Here is an 8425-nt window from a genome sequence, read left to right on the forward strand (position 1 = left end):
TACGACGGTCGAGATGTAGCCTTACTTTGCCTTACTGCCATAACCGCCTCATACGCCCCAGATTCATGGGGAACTTTCGGACCTATTAACCGTACTTGCAGTCCTGCACTGAACACAATGGTGTACCAGGGAGACTTTGCAGTACTTTGTGCTCGGCCTCGTTATGGTAGCCTGTTCAGATTACAGCACAACACACCCATGCGCCATGGGTTGGCGTATTTGGGTCTCTCTCTGCGCACGTCGTCAATATCCGAGGCGTCATGGTACTGTGCATGTCATGTTACCCTGGACAACCTCTCATATCAAGCATTTGTCATGTATCTATTGCTGGGTGTCTAACTTGATGTTCATGTGTTCATTATAGACGGCAGGCCTCACCAAGCATCATGGGCCAACTCGACCCCGTTAAAGTGAACAACAAGAAATGTGGATGCGCTCGACCACGATGCATCCTTTCGAAATCTGGACCACTGTGAATTTACAAAATCGATTTTCAATTCGGACCTCTCTGCTTTCCCTTACACTTCACTCCCGCAACCCCTACCTACCCACTTCCTCTTCGTCCAGCTCTTTATTTTAGTTTCTGCTTTGCAACCCATAGCACTACGCCTGCCGAGCACTCCCCTCCCCCCCTCCCCACAGTCCCACTGTACCCTCCCACCTCAGCCACAAGTCTTCCCGCTTGTTCTCTCTCTCTCTCTCTCTCTCTCTCTCTCTCTCTCTCTCTCTCTCTCGGCCTCATAATATTCCCCGCTCACATCCTTCCCACATGTCCTGCCTCCCACCCTTCCCCCACCGTCCTTCACCATCCATCCAGCTACGCTGAATATACACGTCGCCTGGACAACTGCATATCAGTCGAATCTAAAAGGTTAATCTCTGACTCATTCTCGACGGTAGCCCTTGCCTCCCCATCTCGACAGTTTCCATCTATTATCCCAAGGTATATTAATTTTTAGCTGAATAAAATAACTTGGCGTTTGTCCCGGCAAAAGCTGCAAAAAAAGCGTCATAGTGAAATTATATTAAAATATCTAAACGAGCTATAATAAGTTGTAAAATAATTCAGCCTCTCGCTACGTTGTAACATAAATATTCTGGTTTTTGCAAACGCTTATTATTTTTTTTTTTTCAGCTAAAAGAACCCATCATTATCAAGTGGTGCTTCGTGGTCTGCAATAATCTGTACTATACATTATTGTGTTATACCTCTACTATATATATATATATATATATATATATATATATATATATATATATATATATATATATATATATATATATATATATATATATATATACATACGTTGTTAGTCACTGGTTAGGTCCCCAACGGCTGACAGCTATTTGGTTGTCCTAGCAAACAAGGCACAGGTGACTACTTCGGCCGCAACCAAGCGCCTGGTATACACATTTTTTCTTTGTGACAAAAAATTCATAACGTATCCAAAATTGTGGCTAATAATGATAATTTCCTTATATAATATCAACTGTTGAGTGGGTGTTTCACGAATATGGGAGAAATAGACCTTATGCCAGAGGGTTACAAGGGTGTTTTTTTTTATTTTATTTTTTTTTTAAGTAAGCCTTCTTCAACTTTGACTACAGGAAATTTCTCTCCAGCTTAAGAAAATCGCTCTAAGGCTGACAGAATAAAATATATCAGGGTTCCTATCAACTAGTGCACTGAAGCTTTAGTGCGAATCAAATGATCATGCGGAAACTTACAAATACACACATAACTGGCTTTCGACAGTGATAGACCTCGTCTTCAGTAGATTTACTTTTTGTTCTGTCTTTAATGAAAAATAAAAGGGGGCGGGGGCAGGTGTAATATATTCACTTCAAGCAACGAAGCAACACTTCATTTATTTACTTAACTTGAATAAACATTTCGGCTACCCATGTGACAAACTGCCAACCATTCCACTACAAAGGCTCAAACCCCTTCTACTAAGGCAGTGGCACAAAGTTTACTACAAAGACATGACAAAGTCATCAAGTACAATTCTCATAGCTTGTCAAGGCGGTGCCTTATAATCTACTGCAAAGGCTTGGTTCTTACATCTGGCAACTGACAGTAGTTCATAACCTGTGGTCCATAGGCTACCTTAAGGTCCACTGAGTGTCACAATCTGTACTACAATCGGAAAACTAGTGGGAGTTTGTGGATGCTTAACGATTAAATTCAGCGTTGAAGCACTGGTCTCTACAGGAAGCTAAAAAGGAACAGCAACACATAAATACGTGACGAAAGGTAGGTTGATAACCTCTCTATTTGCGAAGGTTCATTACGTCCCGTGGCACCACAGAACTTGATGCCGTACTGTTCCTCGATGTTCGAGTTCGATAAAAGTTCGTGTCCAGCCGCAGCTCACTGCAGCCAACCACAGCCGCCACAAGCCATGGTGGCTGTGGCGGCGGCGGTGGCGGCGCCGGCTCCTCATTGCAGCTGAGGTCATGACATCCTACCCACGCACCTCTCCCTCTCCGCCTTGTCTCGAGTACAGCGGGAAACATAAGTTATGTCCCGGGTTTCAGGGTTAAGCATGCGAACATAAACTCTATACAGTTTTGCATGGGCAAGATTTCATCTACGTAAAACGCATTTGATCGTAAATTAACTAAAGCAACTGATAAACTACATCAAGTACCCCCGTAACTCAAGCTTATATGGACTCAAGTTACATTCGAAAGGATATGTAGGACTTTTGTTCCTCACTGTACTTTTTTAAGTCGACATTTTTCCTCGCAGGCAGTGTTCACAATAACATCTCCCACTCCCCATCATTCTCATCTCCTCCCTTTACTCTTCCCCAGCAGCTCCCCATTCCCCAACAGCGACACCACTTTCCTGTCCTCTCCTACGCCCAACTAGAACTCCTCCCCCCATCAACCTCCTTTTCCCTTCCCCCCCTCAACCTCCTCAGGGGATCACTGTCGCCCCTCCCCCAATCCTTCCTGATTACCCTGCAGTTAATCCCCTCTCCCTCCCTTCCTCTTCCCCCCCTTTCCTCCCCTCTTCCTTGATCCACTCTCTCGTCCCCTTCTCACATTCCAACTTCCCTATCAGCTGTCCAAAATGCCCCCACGCCCTTCCCCACAATCCGGTTCTCTTTTCAGTACCGGTTCACTGGTACTCATCGCCGGTACCAGTCACGTTCCGAACCTATCCTTTCATTCTGGATGCCGCCAGGCGATTCTTATTCAATTCCGTGGCGCTCCGTAGGTCTAATACATACTTAACCCCTTCATGACCGCGGTTCAACGAAAACAAACTTATCTCACAAACGCAAGACTTCTGTTCACAAGTAGGGCAGTCTGGACGGAACACGGGTCAATCGACACTCACTTTACCCTGAATAAAATCGTCTGACGTCAACCCTACAACTAAAATGAGAACAAACACAGTTGCGTTTCTCTTCGTTAAAAATCAATCACGTGGTGTTCCGTGTGGAGCTCCACGTTCATGTATCTCTTAACCATACCGCCTACCTCCTTCCTCCAGCACGTCTTGATTCTCTCGCAGACCGACTTGTTTTCCCTCTATAGGTCCATCACCATCTCCTTTTTCTTCTCTTTCCAAATTTCCTACTCCACTTCACCCACAAAACTCTAACGACTCTCTCTCTATATATATATATGCGTCCCACTTCCCCCTCCTTCTCCAATCATATATTCCCATCCTCCTCCAACATGTCTTCTTCTATTGGGCGACTCGTTGTGTGTTTCTCCTCCCAATTTTCCTTCTCTACTTCATCCACAAAACTCTAACGGATCTCTCTCTCTCTCTCTCTCTATGCCGGTCCCCCTCCCCTCCTTCTCCAATCATATATTCCCATCCTCCTCCTGTATGTCTTGTACCCAATCTTCTTCTATAGGAAGACTCGTTCCGTGTTTCCCCTTTTAATAACCATACAGAATCCCCGCCTCCGGTCCCCTGAAGAGTCCTACCCACATACATAAAGTACAGTTGGCGTCACTTCAGTGGCCGGCGTGTTTGTTTTCGTCGTACATTTACGATACTCGTAAATCTACGAGGTCGTAAAAAACGCATTTCACGTCGTCATTCTACGATTCGGAGGTCCGGGGGCCTTCGCAGCTCCCTCGTAGACATCCTCGACTGTGCTACTTATAAGTGGAGGCAACTGTACACGAGACTGTTTGCCAGGATGTTTGTATTCGTGTGTTCAATCAATAAGACGATGGAATACTTCCACAAACTACATTATTTTTTTGAGAAAAAAGAGCTTTTCTAGATCTTCACTTATTTGCTATCACACACCTCGAAACCAAACAGGAAAAACGTTCACTTTACTGGACTGCAAATAAACTTCTTTATTTAAAAAGTAGAGACAAAAAAAAAAAAAAAAAAAAAAAAAAAAAAAAAAAAGAAGAAGAAGAATAAGAAGAAGTGTAATCGGGAAACAGTGGTTTACCAGCACTCAGGCAATGAAATCATGCCCAATAAGCAGAACCATGACTTTGAAAATATACAAAACTATTATAGGACCCACAGTAGCGTAAGGATTATAGCTAAGACTCCTTTGCTGAAGGAGATTATGGTTTATTATGTCTACCCCATTTCATAGCAGGCGGGACTTCTTTTCATCAGCCAGCAGACTATTTCATTCACTTCCCTGGCACCACCGTCAGTATCCGAAAGGGTTACCAAAACCACGTCTGACAAATCCCTCATTTCAGGGATTAATTCGGAATTTTATTTATTTATCTATGAATATCGATGGTGCTGCCAGGGATCTGAGCCCGGATTTACATTCCTTTGGTGCAAACGATGACATTCAAGTCTTTAACTTTCATGACTTCCTTCTTTACTATTTCAGTTGACTACTCACGATCCCGCGCGGTGGGAAGTGAAAAACCCCTGATAGGGCATATCCCGGTCAATTGCGGCAAGTAGCATTTTTTTTTTTTTTTTTTTTTTTGGCCTACGTTAGGTCGCCTCCCCGCCTGATCAGGGTTGTCGGAAGTCAATGCAGCGAGCCCGCAGCGGGTCCTGGGACTCGAAATCACGACCACATGCTCGTGAGTACAAGGCGGTATTTACTGGGCTTCTGCGCGGCCTCAGTTGTCTTCTTTGTGTGTGTGTGTGTGTGTGTGTGTGTGTGTGTGTGTGTGTGTGTATTCACCTCGGATCTGCTGCAGTTTCTGTCGAGACAGCCAGACACCACCCTACGGCAGTGAGCTCAGAGCTCCTTATTAGCCGATCTCTGGGTAGGTCTGAGACCACTCACACACCACACACCGGGACAGCAAGGTCACAACTCCATGACTAACGTCCCGTACCTACTCGCTGCTAGGTGAACAGGGGCTACACGTGAAAGGAGACAAACCCAACTTATCTCCGCCCGACCGGGGAATCGAACCCCGGTTCTCTGGCTTGTGAGGCCAGTGCTTTACCAATCCGCCACCGAGCCGTGTGTGTGTGTGTGTGTGTGTGTGTGTGTGTGTGTGTGTGTATAGTAGGCCTCCGTCATTCGGTATCGACTATGGATATTGCGCCGGAGAAAGTCATGATTTTGCTAGCGACAGTGACGGCTGTGGCTGGTGAGTCCGATGCGGGAGTGTCTCGGCCGCATTTGCTGCAGGTGTGGCTTGTTGGAGTGGCTGCTGAGGTGCGTGCCTTCCGCTTGGCTCTCTTTTCAATGGCTGTGGTCAGGATTTTTACCTCTCCAGAACTTCAGCTGCTCGTATATATACATACACACGTGTGTGTGTGTGTGTGTGTGTGTATGTATGTGTGTGTATGTGTGTATCAGTGATTCTCAACCTTAGGCCACAAAAATACAATTAGTGGAGGTTTGTGGAGGTTTAACGATACTAGTTATACTTGAAGTAGTTTCCAGTAGATAATGGAGCAGCGTACACATGTACGGGGTGTATGAGAAGAGAGGGAAAGAATCCAAGAGTTTATGTTTTATTTAGCCCATTAAGGTATAACCTATTTTACCTGTTTTCTCTCCTTACTCACGTCCTTAAAAAAGGGCAAGGAAAAATAGGTCTACTTATATCATTACACCTCGTACAGGATAGCACCTGCATGTTTCATTGTATTTTTTTTTTTTTTTTTTTAGACTTCATCGATATCCTTACGGGACAGACATTCAGCATTGTTTTATGAATGATGACTAATCTTCACCCCCCCCCCGAAAAAAAAAAAAATTATCCCTCCGTTCTGCTGTCCTCAAATCTTCCTTCCAACACCTAATAATAGGTTTCATCTTTGGGGTCTAAATGAAAGTGTCTGGGTGACTGGATAGGCAACCCCTCTTCATGGGGAAGATTTGTAGTATTTGGAAAAGTATCGGAAAACTATAAGAGTATGTAGTTGTCAACACACAAGAAACACACACACCCGGCTGCCACTACGGCTGTCCGGGTTCGATTCTCACCCAGGGCTGAAATAATTTCAGTATGGCTGCGCTGCGAGTCGTTACTCCAACTGTCGTGGGAGGTGAGTTGGGTGTGTGCATGTAAGGTCACTGCATTACTCATAGATCGGTCATATGTGTGTTCTGAGCTCTCTTCCTGAAGGGAAATAACTGTCGATCATGAGTCCAATACGTGATCCAAGACCATGATGAATCACACACACACACACACACACACACACACACACACTAATCATTCTAGATACTCAACGGTGCTCATTTTCCTATTCTAGAAACAAAACGATGATAAAGATCTAGAAACAGTTATCATTAACAGCCTCCTTTCATGTGATCATTGCACATATGTTACAAAGATATCAAATTCAAAATCAGAGCTTATCACAAACTCCTTTGAATCAAAAAGTTCTTTGAACTAAAAAGTGAGGCTGTAATTAACACGTTATATACGCCATTAACTTCGTTCTTGGTCAGGCTGTGCTGGTCCTTTGTTGTTCCCAACCTTCATTAGTCGTGAAAAGAGGGCAAACGGGGGCGGACGAAGATGTTCCCACATTTGATACAAATTACCCGAAGCTAAACACATGAAAAAAGGTGTTTTGGATACAGGTTTCTCTTGTGGCTGAATAAAATTGTATAGCAACAGAAATACGTATATATATATATATATATATATATATATATATATATATATATACACACACATAAATCAAGCACAATTCACTTTCACTCTAACCCATCAACATCGAGAGACTCGAGGAGGCCAACATGCAGAAATTGAAACGTGATCTCTCTTGATGATGCAATCGGTTAAGTCACTATCACTTGTCACGTGCTAGCACAGGTTCGAGTCCTTGGTTGTACCACGTTTCAATTTCTTCATGTTGGCCTCCTCCTCCAGTCTGTCGATGTTGATGGCTTAGAATTAAAGTGATTTATGGTTGATGTACATCTGTTCACTGGGACCCATTAAGTGTTGTGTGTGTGTGTATATATATATATATATATATATATATATATATATATATATATATACAGTATATGCACGTATTAAGACATGTTAACCGGAGACAAGAACCACCGTATTGAGACAAAGAGGTTGCCTCGTCCCCTAAAGGATAGCCCGATGGTTTTGCAGTGAACTAACTGGCTGAACGCTTTCACGAGGGAAGACGCGATAGTTCATATAGCAGTGACCGCAGCCCGAAGTAAAATGGAACAAGTAGACACTTGAACGATCGGATTGTTTATTTGTATATTTATTTTCTTTTATTTTGTGTTCACTAATGTCACATGGTCATTCTGCATTTTGTTTAAAACATTTTAATCAATCTTCGTATAATAGAATTGTTTTCCGGGTGTTACAAAATAATTTCCTACATATGCGTATGCGGGTGTATGTGTACATTATTGTGTACGTATATGTGAAAGTCGAATAAGAGTATATGTACGTATGTGAACGTGTATGTGCGTGCGTCCATGTATACTTTGCACGTACGTGAGTGTGCATTCAAACCGCAGGCTCAAACCGTTTTCTTCTACCAACAGTAAAGTCCTTCCAATACTTGTTATATAAGCTACACACACGGAGTAATACATCAGAGAGATCAAATCTTCACTAAGACTTTCACTGTGCCCGCTGCGGCATCCAGAAGCAGTCTGAATTCCTCACGATCTTTTAAAATGTCACTTATTTAAGATGCAACCTCCATTACACCATCTGTCTTGTCCAGGGCAGTGATATGTTGAAGGAAGTTGAAGGTACAAGTGGACGAAGATTTGATCGTTATGATTCGAACGGACGCAGTGACGCTACGGTCGACATGACGTCATCAACTGCTCAGCAAGCGCCAAAAGCATATGTGGGGTGACATATTCAACGTAATTGTTTTTCGGGTTAAAAACTGGTACATTTAAACGCTCGAATGAAGCGAATGTGGTATGGTTGTAGTAAATGCAGAAGCCTATCACTGCACTTTCCCCCACCAGATAAAAAAGAATCAAATCTAACCAAA

At 43.4% G+C, this 8425-nt stretch overlaps 1 protein-coding gene across 11 annotated transcripts in view; it reads right to left on the bottom strand.

Moving 5' to 3' along the window:
* LOC143019304 (uncharacterized) overlaps positions 1-8425 on the bottom strand; it is a 376276-nt gene that overhangs the window by 133984 nt on the left and 233867 nt on the right. The gene's annotated exons all lie outside the window — the stretch shown is intronic.

This window comes from Oratosquilla oratoria, chromosome 37, assembly GCF_046742065.1.
Source record: "Oratosquilla oratoria isolate Oo_2021 chromosome 37, ASM4674206v1, whole genome shotgun sequence".
Taxonomy (NCBI): Eukaryota; Metazoa; Arthropoda; class Malacostraca; order Stomatopoda; family Squillidae; genus Oratosquilla; species Oratosquilla oratoria.